Source organism: Salvelinus namaycush, chromosome 28 (genome assembly GCF_016432855.1).
Source record: "Salvelinus namaycush isolate Seneca chromosome 28, SaNama_1.0, whole genome shotgun sequence".
NCBI lineage: Eukaryota > Metazoa > Chordata > Actinopteri > Salmoniformes > Salmonidae > Salvelinus > Salvelinus namaycush.
Window position 1 is genome coordinate 16,413,677 of NC_052334.1, and position 20,800 is coordinate 16,434,476.

Sequence of the window (20,800 nt, forward strand, 5' to 3'; positions counted from 1 at the left end):
GAAGGAGGAGAAGTGCGGGACCAATTTGAGGATTTCACCTGCCGCTCTGCCCTGAAGCGGTGGGTGAAATCCTCAAACTGGTCCCGCATCCCGCATCCCGTTGTAGCATCGCCTCATGCTGCTGAACGCGCTCCTCAACCCCTTTACCAGGATTTCACCCGCCGCTTCAGGGCACAGAGGCGGGTGAACGTCTCGTGCACCTGAGGCAGGGGACAAGGAGCGCACAGGATTTCGCATTGGACTTCCGGACCCTGGCCGCCGGCGCGGGGTGGAACGACAGGGCCCTGATTGATCACTACCGTTGTAGTTTGCGTGAGGACGTCCATCGGGAGTTGGCCTGTAGGGACACAACTCTGACCTTCGACCGGCTGGTGGACATGTCCATAAGGTTGGATAACCTGCTGGCTACCCACGGATGTCCAGATCGGAGTCTGTCGATTCCATCCCCCAGCACCATCGCTCCGACGCCCATGGAGCTGGGAGGTTCTGCAATTAGGGCGACCGGAGGAGGGGCCGATCCATGCACCATCTGTGGCCGCAGAGGGCACACTGCCGGTCGGTGCTGGGGAGGTTCCTCTAGGAGTCGAGGCAGCAGGCAGGGCACTCTCGTGTCACCCCAGGTGAGTCGGTACCAGGCTCACCTGGGGTCCCCTGTTGCTCACCTGTTTTTGTTTATTAATTTTACTGAGTTTTCCCCACATTCACAGCATAAGGAGCTCGTAGATTCAGGCGCAGCTGGGAATTTTATTGACAGATCATTTGCCCATAGTTTAGGGATCCCCATTGTTCCTGTGGATATACCTTTCCCTGTGCACACCCTAGATAGTCGACCATTAGGGTCAGGGCTAATTAGGGAGGCCACCGCTCCACTGGGCATGGTTATGCAGGAGGGAATCAGTCTCTTCCTTATTGATTCTCTTGCGTTTCCCGTGGTGCTGGGCCTACCCTGGTTGGCCTGTCATGACCCCACTATTTCGTGGCAACAGAGGGCTCTCACGGGGTGGTCATGAAAGTGCTCAGGGAGGTGTTTAGGGGTTGCTGTCTGTGCTACTATGGTGGAAGGTCCAGACCAGGTCTCCACCGTGCGCATCCCCTCTGAATATGCCGATTTGGCTCTCGCCTTCTGTAAAAAGAAGGCGACTCAATTACCAGCCCATCGACGGGGGGATTGTGCGATAAATCTCCTTGTAGACGCAACACTTCCCAGGATTCACGTGTATCCCCTGTCGCAAGAGGAGACGGTGGCTATGGAAACATATGTCTCCGGATCTCTGGGGCAGGGGTACAGCCCTCCACTTCACCTGCCTCCTCGAGTTTCTTTTTTGTGAAAAAGAAGGATGGAGGTCTGCGCCTGTGTATTGACTTTCGATGTACAGTTACCCGCTACGGCTCATCGCCAGTGTGATCGAGTCAATGCACGGGGCGCGCTTCCTCACAAAATTGGATCTCAGGAGCGCTTACAACCTGGTGCGTATCCGGGCGGGAGACGAGTGGAAGACAGCATTTAGTACCACCTCAGGGCACTATGAGTACCTCGTCATGCCGTACGGGTTGATGAATGCTCCATTAGTCTTCCAGGCCTTTGTAGATAAGATTTTCCGGGACCTGCACAGGCAGGGTGTAGTGGTGTATATTGACGACATTCTGATATACTCTGCTACACACACCGAGCATGTGTCCCTGGTGCACAAGGTACTTGGTAGACTGTTGGAGCATGACCTGTACATCAAGGCTGAGAAATGCCTGTTTTTTCAACAGTCCGTCTCTTTCCTAGGGTACCGCATTTCCACTTCAGGGGTGGAGATGGAGAGTGACCGCATTTCAGCCATGCATAATTGACCGACTCCCACCACGGTAAAGGAAGTGCAGCGGTTTTTAGGGTTTGCCAACTACTAACGGAGGTTTATCCGGGGTTTTGGTCAGGTAGCGGCTCCCATTACCTCACTGCTGAAGGGGGGACCGGTGTGTTTGCAGTGGTCGGCTGAGGCGGACAGGGCTTTTGGTCACCTGAGGGCTCTGTTTACCTCGGCTCCGGTGCTGGCTCATCCGGATCCCTCTTTGGCGTTCATAGTGGAGGTGGACGCGTCCGAGGCTGGGATAGGAGCCGTGCTCTCTCAGCGCTCGGGTACGCCACCAAAGCTCCGCCCCTGTGCCTTCTTTTCGAAGAAGCTCAGCCCGGCAGAGCGAAACTATGACATGGGGGACCGGGAGCTGTTGGCTGTCGTCAAGACCTTGAAGGCGTGGAGACATTGGCTTGAGGGGGCTAAACACCCTTTTCTCATCTGGACTGACCACCGCAATCTGGAGTACATCCGGGCGGCGAGGAGACTGAACCCTCGCCAGGCAAGGTGGGCAATGGTCTTTACCCGTTTTGTCTTCACCCTGTCCTACAGACCAGGTTCCCAGAACGCTAAGGCAGACGCACTGTCCCGAATGTATGACACAGAGGAGCGGCCCATGGATCCCATTCCCATACTCCCGGCCTCTTGCCTGGTGGCACCGGTAGTGTGGGAGCTGGATGCGGACATCGAGCGGGCGTTACGTACAGAGCCCACTCCCCCCCAATGTCCAGCTGGGCGTCTGTACGTACCGTCTGCTGTCCGCGACTTTTTGATCTATTGGGCCCATACGTCACCCACCTCTGGTCATCCGGGTATCGGTCGGACAGTGCACTGTCTTAGTGGGAAGTACTGGTGGTCCACTTTAGCTAAGGACGTAAGGGTTTATGTCGCCTCCTGCTCGGTGTGCGCCCAGTGCAAGGCCCCTAGGCACTTACCCAGAAGGAAGTTACAACCCTTACCCGTTACACAACGGCCGTGGTCGCACCTGTCGGTGGATTTCCTAACGGATCTTCCTCCATCACAGGGTAACACCACGATCCTGGTCGTTGTGGATCGGTTTTCTAAGTCCTGTCGTCTCCTCCCTTTGCCCGGTCTCCCTACGGCCCTACAGACTGCGGCGGCCCTGTTTACTCACGTCTTCCGGCACTACGGGGTGCCTGAGGACATAGTATCTGATCGAGGTCCCAAGTTCATGTCAAGTTTCTGGAGGGCGTTCATGGAATGTCTGGGGGTCTCGGTCAGCCTTACCTCAGGTTTTCACCCCGAGAGTAACGGGCAGGTGGAGAGAGTGAACCAGGATGTGGGTAGGTTTCTGTGATCGTATTGCCAGGACCGGCCAGGGGAGTGGGCGGCGTTCATACCCTCGCTCCGCCACTCTTTTACTAACCTCTCCCCCTTCCAGTGCGTACTGGGGTACCAGCCGGTTCTGGCGAGGTTCCTGCGGTGGACGACTGGTTTAGGCGCTCGGAGGAGACATGGGACAGCGCTCATGTGCACCTTCAGCGGGCCGTGAGGCGTCAGAAAGCGAGCGCAGACCGCCACCGCTATGAGGCCCCGGTGTTTGTACGGGGGGACTGGGTCTGGCTCTCAACCCAAAACCGACCTCGGGGACGACCCGGAGGACGAGGCGCAGGGCAATCTGGATGGAGATGGTGGAAATCCCGCAGCGTCATAGGGTCCAATACGTCCTCCACCGGCACCCAGCATCTCTCCTCCGGAGAGACGACCCGAAACCTGCCCCTCCGCCTGCCCTGCCGGAAGATGGGCCCACGGTTTGTGGGGCCATTCAAAGTCCTGAGGAGACTGAACGAGGTTTGCAACAGGTTACAGCCTTCCCCAGATTACCGTATTAACTTCTCTAGGGTATGTGGGACGGTAGCGTCCCACCTCGTCAACAGCCAGTGAAACTGCAGGGCGCCAAATCCAAAACAACAGAAATCCCATAATTTTAAATTCCTCAAGCATTACAAGTATTTTACAGCATTTTAAAGCTACACTTGTTGTAAATCCAGCCAAAGTGTCTGATTTCAAAAAGGTTTTATGACGAATGCACACCAAACGATTATGTTAGGTATGAGCCAAGTCACAGAAAAAGACAGCCATTTTTCCAGCTAAAGAGAGCAGTAACAAAAAGCAGAAATAGAGATAAAATGAATCACTAACCTTTGATGATCTTCATCAGATGACACTCATAGGACTTCATGTTACACAATACATGTATTTTTTGTTTGGTAAAGTTCATATTTATATCCAAAAATCTGAGTTTAGGCAAGACGCTACTGTCTCACTTGGCAGAAAGCCTGAGAAAATGCAGAGCGCCATATTCAAATTAATTACTATAAAATCAAACTTTCATTAAATCACACATGAAAGATAACAAATTAAAGCTACACTGGTTGTGAATCCAGCCAACATGTCAGAATTCAAATAGGCTTTTCGGCAAAAGCATACGATGCTATTATCTGAGTATAGCACAATAGTAAACAAAGAGAGATAAGCATATTTCAAGCCTGCAGGCTCGACACAAAACGCAGATATAAAAATATAATTCATGCCTTACCTTTGACGAGCTTCTGTTGTTGGCACTCCAAAATGTCCCATAAACATTACGAATGGTCCTTTTGTTCGATTAATTCCGTCGATATATGTCCAAAATGTCCATTTATTTGCCGCGTTTGATCCAGAAAAACACAGGTTCCAACTTGCTCAAACTTGACGACAAAATGTCTCAAAGGTTACCTGTAAACTTTGCCAAAAAATTTCAAACTACTTTTGTAATACAACTTTAGGTATTTTTTAACGTTAATAATCGATAAAATTGAAGACGGGATGATCTGTGTTCAATACAGGATTAAAACCAAATGTAGCTAGCCTTCTGGACATGCGCTTCAATCAAACAGGACACCTGGAGTGACTTGACTTCAAGATGGCCGTATTTCTTCATTACACAAAGGAATAACCTCAACCTATTTCTCAGGACTGTTGACATCCAGTGGAAGACGTAGGAACTGCAAGCAATTCGCTTAGAAATCTGGTTTCACATTGAAAAGAGAGTGACCTCAACAACAACAAAAAATCTGAATGGTTTGTCCTTGGGGTTTCGCCTGCTAAATAAGTTCTGTTATACTCATAGACATGATTCAAACAGTTTTAGAAACATCAGTGTTTTCTATCCAAATCTACTATTAATATGCATATCTTATCTCCTGGGGATGAGTAGCTGGCAGTTGAATTTGGGTATGCTTTTCATCCAAACGTGAAAATGCTGCCCCCTACCCTAGAGAAGTTAACACCTCGTTCCATGTGTCTCTCCTCAGGCCGGTGGTGGCTGGTCCCCTCCAGGAGTCTGAGGTGCGGGAGGTTCCTCAGCCCCCTCTGGACATCGATGGGGCCCCGGCGTATGCAGTTTGAGCCATACTGGACTCGAGGCGTCGGGCAAGGTGCCTTCAGTACCTCGTGGAGTGGGAGGAGTACAGTCCAGAGGAGAGATGCTGGGTGCCGGTGGAGGACGTATTGGACCCTTCGATGCTGCGGGATTTCCACCATCTCCATCTAGATCGCCCTGCGCCTCGTCCTCCGGGTCGTCCCCGAGGTCGGTGTCAACGCGCAGCTCCAGTGGGGAGTACTGTCACAACTTCCACCGAAGTCGATCCCTCTCCTTGTTCGGGCGGCGTTCGGCGGTCGACGTCACAGGCTTTCTCGCCATCGCCGATCCACTTTTCATTTTCCATTTGTTTTGTCTTTGTTTTCTACACACCTGGTTTCTATTCCATAATTACATGTTTATTATTTAACCCTCTGTTTCCCCCATGTTTGTGTGCATGTTAGTATATAATGTTCAGGTCCTTACTTGTTGGCTGGTATTGTTTGCCGGGTTCGTTATTACGCCCGTTATTTACGAGTGACCAGTAATCTCACGCACCTTTAGTATTTGTTTTATACTGGTGCTGTTCGTGGAATAAATTACCTTGCACACTCATCTCTGCTCTCCTACGCCTGATTCCATGCACCAGTTACCCACAGCCTGACAAATAGACATGGGAGGGAAAATTAATTCCTTCCCCATCTTGTCCTGTACATTTTTTCCTGCACTGTCCTGATCCTGCAACAGTTCTCTATCCGCAGAACTTTTCTGTCCCTTCCCAATAAAAATCACTCCATCTTGTCCCGTGCTAATTTTTGTGCGAAATATGAAGGTTATTGTATTTGTTTCGGAAATATTTACAATTATTTCAGTAATGCAATATGCGACTGTGATATGTGGTCGTCTTACCTATTTTACTGTAGGCCTAAATCGCTCTGGATAAGAGAGTATTCTAAATCACCTAAATGTACTGTAGATGGATTAAGGCTGGAGGATGAGGACAGAGACCCCAGCAGGATGGTCTTCTCAGCACAGCACCAGCATAAATCTGTAGCCTACAGCTGAGCACAGTGCATTAACATTTACAACATATTAACATTTACAACATGGACATAAAACATACATGAAAAACCTGAGCGTCAGTACTGCGTAAGGCAATCTATTTTTATTTCACTCTTCACCTCAGATTGCACTGGTTTAGTTAAATACCCAAACAATTGGGCTTGACTGTAATGTTTTTTGGGAGTAGAGCAGTTATGCCACTGTCCTACTCACCAGCTTATTTGGTTATTAAACTGCAGCATTTTTTACAAGCCCTGTACTCCGTTCCTTCATTGTCAAAGGCAAATCCATCAAGTTTAGTTATAACATAACTCTTTCCATGGCTCTAATGGTAATGTTAGTGATGGATCCTTGGCTGCATCAAGACATTGCAATTCCTCTACTGAAGGCTTCACCATTTAGCCTACTAACCCAGGTTTGCATCTGGGGTAGCCTAGTGACTGGCTACAATTTGAGTGAGGCGGGAGAGTGAGCCATCTGAAAGGGGAGGGGAAAATTACTTTTTTGTTCATTTATTTTTATTACGCAAACTTTGATAGGCCTACCCTGCACAATTGTTTTTTCATGAAATGCTCCAGACATTAGATAATTTTGACCCCAAAAAATGTTTATAACTATTCCTTTACTGCCCCTTCCTGTAGACTGTTAATCCTGTCCTGTCCCAAACCTGACTCTAGACTCTCATTCCTGCCTTTATTCCATGGGACCCAAGACACACAAAGTCCTGTTCCTGTGCAACCTCTACTGAGTACAGCACCTGTGTGTCACATTTACATTTAGTCAATTAGCAGGCGCTCTAATCGAGAGCGACTTACAGGTAGTGCTTTCATCTTAAGATAGCTAGGTGGGACAACCACATATCTCAGTCATAGTAAGTACACTTGTCCTCAATAAAGTGTACTGAGCAACAACAACAAAAAATGCAACATGTAAAGTGTTGGTCACATGTTTCATGAGGTGAAATAAAGATCCCCAAAATTGTATATACACAAAAAAAGCTTTTTCGGGTTTTGTGCATACATTTGTTTACATCCCTGTTAGTGAGCATTTCTCCTTTGCCAAGATAATCCATCCACAAGACAGTGTGGTTTATCAATAAGATAAGGGTCTTGACCTGACTGCAGTTCAGTGGGCAAATGCTCACCTTCGATGGCCACTGGCACGCTGGAGAAGTGTGCTCTCCGTGGATGAATCCCGGTTACAACTGTACTGGGCAGATGGCAAACAGCAAACATGACGTTGTGTGGGCGAGTGGTTTGCTGATGTCAACATTGTGAACACAGTGCCCCATGGTGGCGGTGGGGTTACAACGAACACAATTGCATTTTATCGATAGCAAATTGAATGAACCCCGTGTCGCAAGGATTTGTACACAATTCCTGGAAGCTGAAAATGTTCCAGTTCATCCATGGCCTGCATACTTAACAGACATGTCACCCATTGAGCATGTTTGGGATGCTCTGGATCAACGTGTAAGACAGAGTGTTCCAGTTCCCGCCAATAACCAGCAACTTCGCACAGCCATTGAAGAAGAGTGAGACACTATTTCACAGGCCACAATCAACAGCCGTATCCCCTCTATGCGAAGGATATGTGTCATGCTGCATGAGGCAAATGGTGGTCACACCAGATACTGACTGGTTTCCTGATCCATGCCCTTACCTTTTTTTAAGGTATTTTTGAGAAACAGATGCATATCTGTATTCCCAGTCATGTGAATCTCATAGGTTAGGGCCTAATGAATTTATTTCAATTGACTGATTTCCTTATATGAATTGTAACTCAGTAAAATCTTTGAAACTGTTGCATGTTGTGTTTATATTTTTGTTCAGTGTAGTGATCAATAGTCAGTGCTAGTAGGGAAACTGCGAGTGTTAGTTCACAAAAGGCAAGTTTTAGCTCTAGTTTTTGTCACAGAAAATGTTGCTTGCTAACTAGCCAGCTATTCAGTAGTAGGACGTGGGTAATTGAATAAAGAAGTAGATCATTATCATTTACATATTATTTGTGTGTCACAGTTAATCTGTTCTGCCTTCCGTCATTATGGACACAGCTGCTATGCTATAACACTCCTTTCATGGCAAATGAGCTGCACTTGACTGTGTGTGTGCGTGTGTGCTCGGAACTTGGAAAGGATCCATCTATGGAAATGTGCTATGGCTGTGTGTGTTGTGTTGTGAGATGCTGTGGCTGTATGACTCACATTTTGCCACCCAGGGGTCGGTGCCCAGCCCGTGGTAGCCCTCCCTCCTCCTTCTGTTGGCTGCTGTTCACTGATTAATGACTATATCAGCGGAGGTCATGCAAAGCATGTGGCGGAATAATTGGTACAATCAAGGAGAGGTCTTGCTTACCTGAAACCAGCAGTTGCAAGATTTTTGCATAATGTCCTTTCACTTGGCAAGTGATCTGAATTAATTGCTCATATGATAAGATAAGGAGCGGGGGGGGGTGATACTGAGAGCTTCCTTCTTGACAGGACTGTTGTTTACCGTCATTACCTCATGTAATTATTAAGTTGATTTTTTGCTAAATGCTTAATGTATGAAAATGTTATTCTCTGAAAGGAAACATGCTGTAAAGGGCTCTCCTGTCTTCATCGTGATTGACACTTGAAAATACTTCCTAAAGAATACATCCAATAAAGGACTCCCCTCCACTACCGTTTGTGATGAAAGGGTTCATTCAGAATTGAAAGTGGAGAGAGAAGTACACAAGATAAATAGCTCTATCTGGACTATTGTAAGTAGTCAAATTAATTCTGCTCATTTAAATACATCTTATTTAACTGAAGGAAGTATGAATTCCTATGTTTCAAGACGTCCTCTGTGAGGAATGACCAAACCTTCGATAGAAGAGTAGTCTCAAATACTTGCGTTCAACGATCACCAGCAATCACCAAAGAGAGAAGCTTTATTTACAATCATGTTCAGTGAAATGCATGTCAGTGGAACTTACCATTTATGTAAACATGTGCATATGCTTTACATTTACTGTTCAGTCTGTTTTCATTTGATTGCCTTAGCATGTCAATCATATAATAGGCTAATCAATGAGAGATCAACTCACTATTCTAAAATACATTTAAAGGACAATTCCACCATTTTATAACCAGTTATTATGCTGTTAGCATATATGCACTACTGTAAGATTTGATACACATTTTGATGTTTTATTATTTTTGTTAGTCATACTGCACGATTCCTAGTTTTGTCATTTTGTAAGTTTCTGCATTTCCCTAGACTACAGTATACTAAAGTATACTTCCTGTCCGGGTTGGCGCCCCCCCCCCCTTGGGTTGTGCCGTGGCGGAGATCTTTGTGGGCTATACTCTGCCTTTTCTCAGGATGGTAAGTTGGTGGTTGAAGATATCCCTCTAGTGGTGTGGGGGCTGTGCTTTGGCAAAGTGGGTGGGGTTATATCCTGCCTGTTTGGCCCTGCCCGGGGGTATCGTCGGACGGGGCCACAGTGTCTCCCGACCCCTCCTGTCTCAGCCTCCAGTATTTATGCTGCAGTAGTTTGTGTCGGGGGGCTAGGGTCAGTTTGTAATATATGGAGTATTTCTCCTGTCTTATCCGGTGTCCTGTGTGAATTTAAATATGCTCGCTCTAATTCTCTCTTTCTTTCTCTCTCTCGGAGGACCTGAGCCCTAGGACCATGCCTCAGGACTAACTGGCCTGATGACTCCTTGCTGTCCCCAGTCCACCTGGCCGTGCTGCTGCTCCAGTTTCAACTGTTCTGCCTGCGGCTATGGAACCCTGACCTGTTCACCGGACGTGCTACCTGTCCCAGACCTGCTATTTTCAACTCTCTAGAGACAGCAGGAGCGGTAGAGATATTCTGAATGATCGGCTATGAAAAGCCAACTGACATTTACTCCTGAGGTGCTGACCTGTTGCACCCTCGACAACCACTGTGATTATTATTATTTGACCCTGCTGGTCATTTATGAACATTTGAACATCTTGGCCATGTTCTGTTATAATCTCCACCCAGCACAGCCAGAAGAGGACTGGTCAACCCTCATAGCCTGGTTCCTCTCTAGGTTCTGGCCTTTCTAGGGAGTTTTTCCTAGCCACCGTGCTTCTACACCTGCATTGCTTGCTGTTTGGGGTTTTAGGCTGGGTTTCTGTGCAGCACTTTGTGACATCAGCTGATGTAAGAAGGGCTATATAAATACATTTGATTGATTGATTGACTACGAACCCCAGGTTCCATTTCACCTCCCAGGATGCAATGCTCCACCCAGTCTGCAGTTAGCTTAGCATTCTAGCAAGCCCAGACAAAGCTTGTGTCATAAATTATGAGTGCATTTCACCTTACTTTTGGGTTGTAATCATTTTGTAATGCTTGCATGAATATCATGCTGAATATATGTTAATGTCAGTAACCACGTTTCCATCAATCCATTAGATGTGGATGAATTACCTTACCCATTAAAACAGTCACGACCAGGCTGAAAGAAACGGCCGTGGAATTTTATAAGTTCTGCCGACAGACAATTTGTTTGTTCGACATGGTGGAATCTTTTTGAGTCTGTAAAACTAATTATGCGAGAAATGACGATGGAAACGCCTTTATGTGCAAATATTGATATAATAACCATCATATCGAAGTAAACTTGGAGTTATGCAATGATATGTTGTGTGGTCCTCCCACTGCGACTGGGAAAAGCATGCAGTTTATTATGCTACAGATTAAATAAGTTACGATGAACTTCACAGGGTGGTGAATGTGTAAGGTGATCAGCTTGATGCTCCTTTCCAATAAGCTATGGAATTGTTTTAAGAAGGTCATACCAAGGATAATTTTGCTATTTGATTTTACATTTTAAGACCCCTTGAAGAATAAAAAATATATACACTGCTCAAAAAATAAAGGGAACACTAAAATAACACATCCTAGATCTGAATGAATGAAATATTCTTATTAAATACTTTTTTCTTTACATAGTTGAATGTGCTGACAACAAAATCACACAAAAATTATCAATGGAAATCAAATTTATCAACCCATGGAGGTCTGGATTTGGAGTCACACTCAAAATTAAAGTGGAAAACCACACTACAGGCTGATCCAACTTTGATGTAATGTCCTTAAAACAAGTCAAAATGAGGCTCAGTAGTGTGTGTGGCCTCCACGTGCCTGTATGACCTCCCTACAATGCCTGGGCATGCTCCTGATGAGGTGGCGGATGGTCTCCTGAGGGATCTCCTCCCAGACCTGGACTAAAGCATCTGCCAACTCCTGGACAGTCTGTGGTGCAACGTGGCGTTGGTGGATGGAGCGAGACATGATGTCCCAGATGTGCTCAATTGGATTCAGGTCTGGGGAACGGGCGGGCCAGTCCATAGCATCAATGCCTTCCTCTTGCAGGAACTGCTGACACACTCCAGCCACATGAGGTCTAGCATTGTCTTGCATTAGGAGGAACCCAGGGCCAACCGCACCAGCATATGGTCTCACAAGGGGTCTGAGGATCTCATCTCGGTACCTAATGGCAGTCAGGCTACCTCTGGCGAGCACATGGAGGGCTGTGCGGCCCCCCAAAGAAATGCCACCCCACACCATGACTGACCCACCGCCAAACCGGTCATGCTGGAGGATGTTGCAGGCAGCAGAACGTTCTCCACGGCGTCTCCAGAATCTGTCACGTCTGTCACGTGCTCAGTGTGAACCTGCTTTCATCTGTGAAGAGCACAGGGCGCCAGTGGCGAATTTGCCAATCTTGGTGTTCTCTGGCAAATGCCAAACGTCCTGCACGGTGTTGGGCTGTAAGCACAACCCCCACCTGTGGACGTCGGGCCCTCATACCACCCTCATGGAGTCTGTTTCTGACCGTTTGAGCAGACACATGCACATTTGTGGCCTGCTGGAGGTAATTTTGCAGGGCTCTGGCAGTGCTCCTCCTGCTCCTCCTTGCACAAAGGTGGAGGTAGCGGTCCTGCTGCTGGGTTGTTGCCCTCCTACGGCCTCCTCCACGTCTCCTGATGTACTGGCCTGTCTCCTGGTAGCGCCTCCATGCTCTGGACACTACGCTGACAGACACAGCAAACCTTCTTGCCACAGCTCGCATTAATGTGCCATCCTGGATGAGCTGCACTACCTGAGCCACTTGTGTGGGTTGTAGACTCCGTCTCATGCTAACACTAGAGTGAAAGCACCGCCAGCATTCAAAAGTGACCAAAACAGGAAGCATAGGAACTGAGAAGTGGTCTGTGGTCACCACCTGCAGAACCACTCTTTTATTGGGGGTGTCTTGCTAATTGCCTATAATTTCCACCTTTTGTCTATTCCATTTGCACAACAGCATGTGAAATTTATTGTCAATCAGTGTTGCTTCCTAAGTGGACAGTTTGATTTCACAGAAGTGTGATTGACTTGGAGTTACATTGTGTTGTTTAAGTGTTCCCTTCAGTGTTCCCATTTTTCTGAGCAGTGTATAAAACAATTATTTGATGAACATTTTTGGGGAGCCTTACTGCTATTAGCCCATATAAGAAAGATCAGGAAACATTTGCTGTTGTCTTTTACATGTATTTAACCAGATATATACTTCCATAAAAAATTGAATGGTACCGGGGGACCTTCAGACTAGTCTTGTGAAGACAGTGGGCGTCCTAAAGCAAAAACAACTGACATGTACGCACACATTCGTGAGAATCTCACCTTTCCACAGAGGGGTCAAATTAGTGTGTAGCCCAAACTGTTCGGACCTACAGAAGTTGGTCGATCGGCTATACCGACTTCAGACTAGTCCCAAGACACTTGTGGGGGTCGTAGAGCAAAACGGAGAAGCCCATTTTGTTCGCGAGAGTCTCATCTTTCCATTGAGGGTAACATAATAGTTTATATGCCAAACCGTTTGGATGCTACAGATGATTTTGTGAAAAGTGATTTCGGGATGTCTAATGGTCTGGCAAACACTGCTCTAGCTCTTTCACCTTTCACCCCATATGCAGAAGTGCGACATCAGCGGATGCAGTGGGGATGCGGTGGATTGACACATATCAAATGCAAATAAACAGATATGTCTAGCATAAAATTACAGATTTTTATGGCCATTTTTGTATTATGCTAATTTGATCTCCTCGTGGGGTGGACATCGACTCTAGGTGGTAACTTGTATTTTTCTTTTGGTACATACGAATTTAACGGCAAAAGTAATTTTTATGTGCACTACAACATCACACCCAGCCTTTTCTGCGCAAAAAGTATGTTTGATGAAAACACAGCTCTGGTGGGAAAATGTGCATATTGTTTTATGCAGAATTTAGAATATTAGCATGAAAATCTGTTGCAAATTGGATGGAAACCTAGCTAGTGTCACCAATCAACTGCATTACACCAAAACAAGTATTTAGATACTAACGAATGCTAACCATAAGTTACTGTATCTGATAGTTAGCTAGCTTCTTGAGCCTAGGGGGGCGCCATTTCGACTTTGTAATAATTAGTTCCCAAATTAAACTGCCTCGTACTCAATTCTTGCTCGTACAATATGCATATTATTATTACTATTGGATAGAAAACACTCTCTAGTTTCAAAAACCGTTTGAATTATTTCTCTGAGTGAAACAGAACTCATTCTGCAGCACATGTCCTGTCAGGGAGTGAGATTTCAGAAATCGAGGTCCCTGTTCTGAGGCCAGTTTATAAGTCCCCATGTAAGCCATCGGGCTACATGCACTGCATACGTCTTCCTCTAGATGTCAGTAAGCGGGGAGAATTTGAATGGAGTGGATTGCGCAATCTGGGGCCCTTTATAAGACCGTGGAACGGAAGTACCGTCCTTTTCAACGGTGCGCCTGACGCAAGAAGACATCACAATGGCGTCCTGCAAACGCTTTCGTTTTAGTAGTTCTATATCTCCGGTCATGTTTTTATTCGTTATAGGTGTTAAAGACATCATAAGGTAGTTAATTTAAACCGACTTATAGCAGTTTATAGCAGTTTATTGCGATTTTCTGGGATTTCTTTGTCATGCGCTTTCACGAGTTGGACACCTCTCCAGTTGGTGGCTAACATTAGCGGCTATTTCGACCGGACAAGAGGACATCTTTCAACCCAAAGACGATTGTTCTGGAGAAAGGACACCTTGCCCAAGATTCTGATGGAAGCTCAGCTAATAGTAAGCAGTCTTTATGCTGTTAATTCGTACTTATGTTGACAAATGTCTAATAATAATTCCGCCATGAATTTCGGTGCGTCTCGCTTTAGCGCACGCTGTATGCTTGAAGTAACGTTAATTTTAAAAATGTAACCCAGCGATTGCATTAAGAACTAATTTGTCTTTCAATTGCTGTCCAACCTGTATTTTTTAGTCAAGTTTTGGAATAGTTACTGATTAGAATAGGTGCCTCTTCAAAGATTTCTCCTGACATTTTCTGGGCAGCTTTGCTACTTTTCTCATTGTATAACCACGATTTGTGCCGCTAAATATGCACATTTTCGAACAAACTCTCTGCATTGTGTAATATGATGTTATAGGACTGTCATCTGAAGAATTCTGAGAAGGTTAGTGAAAAAATTAATATCTTTTGGTGGTTTATACGTTCAAGCTATTTTTGCCTTGAATCAATGCTGTTGTGATGTTTGCTATTGTGGTATGCTAATATAACGCTATATTGTGTTTTCGCTGTAAAACACTTAGAAAATCTGAAATATTGTCTGGATTCACAAGATCTGTGTCTTTCAATTGCTGTACGCTGTGTATTTTTAAGAAATGTTTTATGATGAGTAATTAGGTAATACACGTTGCTCTCTGTAGTTATTTTAGTCGCTTTGGTGATGGTGGCTGCAATGGTAAACTATGATTTATACCTTAAATATGCACATTTTTCTAACAAAACATATGCTATACAATAAATATGTTATCAGACTGTCATCTGATGAAGTTGTTTCTTGGTTAGTGGCTATTTATATCTTTATTTGGTCGAATTTGTGATAGCTTACTGATGGAGTAAAAAACTGGTGGAGTAAAAAAAGTGGTGTCTTTTGCTAACGTGGTTAGCTAATAGATTTACATATTGTGTCTTCCCTGTAAAACATTTTAAAAATCAGAAATGATGGCTGGATTCACAAGATGTGTATCTTTCATCTGGTGTCTTGGACTTGTGATTTAATGATATTTAGATGCTAGTATTTACTTATGACGCTATGCTAGGCTATGCTAGTAGCTTTTCTACTGATGGGGGTCCTCCCGGATCCGGGTTTGGGAGGTGTTAGAGGCTAGCATGCTTGATAGCCTGACTACTACATCCAGTTTAATCTTAGTGACTGTTTTAAAAAATTGTCCAAACAATGGTCATGGCTCACATCAACACCATCATCCCGGAAACCCTAGACCCACTCCAATTCCCATACAGATCCACAGATGATGCAATCTCAATCGCACTCCACACAGCCCTTTCCCAACAGGATAAAGGAACACTTATGTGAGAATGCTGTTCATTAACAACAGCTCAGCGTTCAACACCATAGTGCCTCAAAGCTCATGACTATGCTAAGGACCCTGGGACTAAACACCTGTCACGCTCTGACCATAGAGAGCACTCGGGGTTCTCTATGGTGTAATACGTCAAGGCGTGACTAGGGGGGTTTCTAGATATTATATTTCTATGTTGGTGTGTGTGTATGGTTCCCAATTGGAGGCAGCTGATAATCGTTACCTCTAATTGGGGATCACACTTAGTGTGTCCTTTTTCCCACCTGCTATGGGGGATATTGTTTTGTATGAGTGCCTATGTGCGCTATGTATTTCACGGTCGGTATATCTTTGTTGTTTTGGAAGTTTCACTATCATTAAAATGTGGAACTCTACTCACGCTGCGCCTTGGTCCAATTATTCATACAACGGTCGTGACAACACCTCCCTCTGCAACTGGATCCTGGACTTCAAGATGGGTAGGAAACAACACATCTGCCATGCTGATCCTAAACACTGGGGCCCTTCAGGGGTGCGTGCTTAGTCCCCTCCTGTACTCCCTGTTCACTCACCACTGCGGCCAAGCACAACTCCAACAACATCATCATTAAGTTTGCTGACGACACAATGGTGGTAGGCCTGATCACCAGCAACGATGAGACAGCCTATAGGGAGGAGGTCAGAGACCTGGCAGTGTGGTGCCAGGACAACAACCTCTCCCTGAACATGAGCAAGACAATGGAGATTATCGTGGACTACAGGACAATTAGGGCGAAACACGCCGCCATTCACATGGACAAGGCTGTAGTGGAGCGGGTCGACAGTTTCAACTTCCTTGGTGTCGACATCACCAATAAACTATAATGGTCCAGACACACCAAGAAAGTTGTGTAGAGGGCACGACAACGCCTTTTCCCCCTCAGGAGACTGAAAAGATTTGGCAAGGGTCCCCAGATCCTCAAAGTTATACAGCTGCACCATCAAGAGCATCCTGACCAGTTGCATCACCGCCTGTTATGTCAACTGCTCGGCATCTGATCGTAAGGCGCTACAGAGGGTGGTGCGTACTGCCCAGTACATCACTGGGGCCAAGCTTCCTGCCATCCAGAACCTATATACTAGGCGGTGTCAAAGAAAAAAACTGTCAAAGACTCCAGTCACCCAAGCCGTAGACTGTTCTCTCTTTTACCGCACAGCAAGCGGTACCGGAGCGTCAAGTCTAGGTCCAAAAGGCTCCTTAACAGCTTCTACCCCCAAGCCATAAGATTGCTGAACAATTAATCAAATGGCCACCCGGACCATTTGCATTGACACCCCCCCCCCCCCCCCCCCTCACCTTAGTTTTTACGCTGTTTGTTATCCATGCATAGTCACTTTACCCCTACATACAGTTGAAGTCGGGAGTTTACACAATTCCTGACATTTAATACCAGTAAAAAATCCCTGTCTTAAGATCACCACTTTATTTTAAGAATGAGAAATGTCAGAATAATAGTTGAGAAAATGATTTATTTCAGCTTTTATTTCTTTCATCACATTCCCAGTAGGTCAGAAGTTTACATGCACTCAATTAGTATTTGGTAGCATTGCCTATAAATTGTTTAACTTGGGTCAAACGTTTCTTCCCACTGTCACGCCCTGACTTTAGTTATATTTGCTTTCTTAATTATTTGGTTAGGGCAGGGTGTGACAAGGGGTGCTTTGTTTAGTTTTTGTATTGTCTAGGGGGTTTTGTCTTGTCTAGGGTTTTTTGTTATCTATGGGGATTTTGTATTGTCTAGGGGTTGTAGGTTTATGGTGGCCTGAGTGGGTTCCCAATCAGAGACAGCTGTTTATCGTTGTCTCTGATTGGGGAGCCTATTTAGGTTGCCATTTTCCATGTTGGTTTGGTGGGTAGTTGTCCATGTTAAGTTGCCTGTGAGCACTACGTTGGCTTCACGTGTTCGTTTGATGGTTATTGTTTTGGTGGCGAATTCTTATATTAAACAAGTATGTACGCTCAAAACGCTGCGCCTTGGTCCACTCCTTTAAACGGCCGTGACACCCACAATAAGTTGGGTGAATTTTGGCCCATTCCTCCTGACAGAACTGGTGTAACTGTGTCAGGTTTGTAGGCCTCCTTGCTCGCACACGCTTTTTCAGTTCTGCGCACAAATGTTCTATAGGATTGAGGTCAGGGCTTTGTGATGGCCACTCCAATACCTTGACTTTGCTGTACTTAAGCCATTTTGCCACAACTTTGGACGTATGCTTAGGGTCATTGTTCATTTGGAAGACCTATTTGCGACCAAGCTTTAACTTCCTGACTGATGTCTTGAGATGTTGCTTCAATATATCCACATCATTTTCCTCCCTCATGATTCCATCTATTTTTTGAAGTGCATCAGTCCCTCCTGCAGTAAAGCACCCCAACAACATGATGCTGCCACCCCTGTGCTTCACGGTTGAGACAGCGTTCTTCGACTTGCAAGCCTCCCCCTTTTTCCTCCAAACATAACGATGGTCATTATGGATAACCAGTTCTATTTTTGTTTCATCAGACCAGAGGACATTTCTCCAAAATGGTTTTGGAGCAGTGGCTTCTTCCTTGCTGAGTGGCCTTTAAGGTTATGTTGATATAGGACTCGTTTTACTGTGGATATAGATACTTTTGTACCTGTTTCCTCCAGAATCTTCAGAAGGTAATTTGCTGTTGTTCTGGGATTGATTTGCACTTTTCGCACCAAAGTACGTTCATCTCTAGGAGACAGAACGCTTCTCCTTCCTGAGCGGAATGACAGCTGCGTGGTCCCATGGTGTTTATACTTGCGTACTATTGTTTGTACAGATGAACGTGGTACCTTCAGGTGTTTGGAAATTGCTCCCAAGGATGAACCAGACTTGTGGAGGTCTACAATTTATTTTCTGAGGTCTTGGCTGATTTATTTTGATTTTCCCAATATGTCAAGCAAAGAGGCACTGAGTTTGAAGGTAGGCCTTGAAATACATCCACAGGTACACCTCCAATTGACTCAAATGATGTCATTTAGCCTATCAGAAGCTTCTAAAGCCATGACATAATTTTCTGGAATTTTCCAAGCTGTTTAAATGCACAATCAACTTTGTGTATGTTAACCTCTGCCCCACTGGAATTGTGATACAGTGAAATAACCTGTCTGTAAACAATTGTTGGAAAAATTACTTGTGTCATCCACAAAGTAGATGTCCTAACCAACTTGCCAAAAGTATATCAAATCAAGTTTATTTTATATAGCCCTTCGTACATCAGCTAATATCTCGAAGTGCTGTACAGAAACCCAGCCTAAAACCCCAAACAGCAAGCAATGCAAAAACTCCCTAGAAAGGCCAAAACCTAGGAAGAAACCTAGAGAGGAACCAGGCTATGAGGGGTGGCCAGTCCTCTTCTGGCTGTGCCGGGTGGAGATTATAACAGAACATGGCCAAGATGTTCAAAATGTTCATAAGTGACAAGCATGGTCAAATAATAATCAGGAATAAATGTCAGTTGGCTTTTCATAGCCGATCATTAAGAGTTGAAAACAGCAGGTCTGGGACAGGTAGGGGTTCCATAACCGCAGGCAGAACAGTTGAAACTGGAATAGCAGCAAGGCCAGGTGGACTGGGGACAGCAAGGAGTCATCATGCCCGGTAGTCCTGACGTATGGTCCTAGGGCTCAGGTCCTCCGAGAGAGAGAAAGAAAGAGAAGGAGAGAATTAGAGAGAGCCAAGATTTTCAAAATGTTCATAAATGACAAGCATGGTCAAATAATAATCAGGAATAAATGTCAGTTGGCTTTTCATAGCCGATCATTAAGAGTTGAAAGCAGCAGGTCTGGGACAGGTAGGGGTTCCATAACCGCAGGCAGAACAGTTGAAACTGGAACAGCAGCAAGGCCAGGTGGACTGGGGACAGCAAGGAGTCATCATGCCCGGTAGTCCTGACGTATGGTCCTAGGGCTCAGGTTCTCCGAGAGAGAGAAAGAAAGAGAGAAGGAGAGAATTAGAGAGAGCATACTTAAATTCACACAGGACACTGGATAAGACAGGAGAAGTACTCCAGATATAACCAACTGACCCTAGCCCCCCGACACAAACTACTGCAGCATAAATACTGGAGGCTGAGACAGGAGGGGTCAGGAGACACTGTGGCCCCATCCGATGATACCCCCGGACAGGGCCAAACAGGAAGGATATAACCCCACCCACTTTGCCAAAGCACAGCCCCCGCACCACTAGAGGGATATCTTCAACCACCAACTTACAATCCTGAGACAAGGCCGAGTATAGCCCACAAAGATCTCCACCACAGCACAAACCAAGGGGGGGCGCCAACCCAGACAGGAAGATCACGTCAGTAACTCAACCCACTCAAGTGACACACCCCTCCTAGGGACGGCATGAAAGAGCACCAGTAAGCCAGTGACTCAGCCCCTGTAATAGGGTTAGAGGCAGAGAATCCCAGTGGAGAGAGGGGAACCGGCCAGGCAGAGACAGCAAGGGCGGTTCGTTGCTCCAGAGCCTTTCCGTTCACCTTCACACTCCTGGGCCAGACTACACTCAATCATATGACCTACTGAAGAGATAGGTCTTCAGTAAAGACTTAAAGGTTGAGACCGAGTCTGCGTCTCTCACATGGGTAGGCAGACCGTTCCATAAAAATGGAGATCTATAGGAGAAAGCCCTGCCTCCAGCTGTTTGCTTAGAAATTCTAGGGACAATTAGGAGGCCTGCGTCTTGTGACCGTAGCGTACGTGTAGGTATGTACGGCAGGACCAACTCGGAAAGATAGGTAGGAGCAAACCCATGTAACGCTTTATAGGTTAACAGTAAAACCTTGAAATCAGCCCTTGCCTTAACAGGAAGCCAGTGTAGGGAAGCTAGCACTGGAGTAATATGATCAAATTTCTTGGTTCTAGTCAGGATTCTAGCAGCCGTATTTAGCACTAACTGAAGTTTATTTAGTGCTTTATCCGGGTAGCCGGAAAGTAGAGCATTGCAGTAGTCTAACCTAGAAGTAACAAATGCATGGATTAATTTTTCTGCATCATTTTTGGACAGAAAATTTCTGATTTTTGCAATGTTACGTAGATGGAAAAAAGCTGTCCT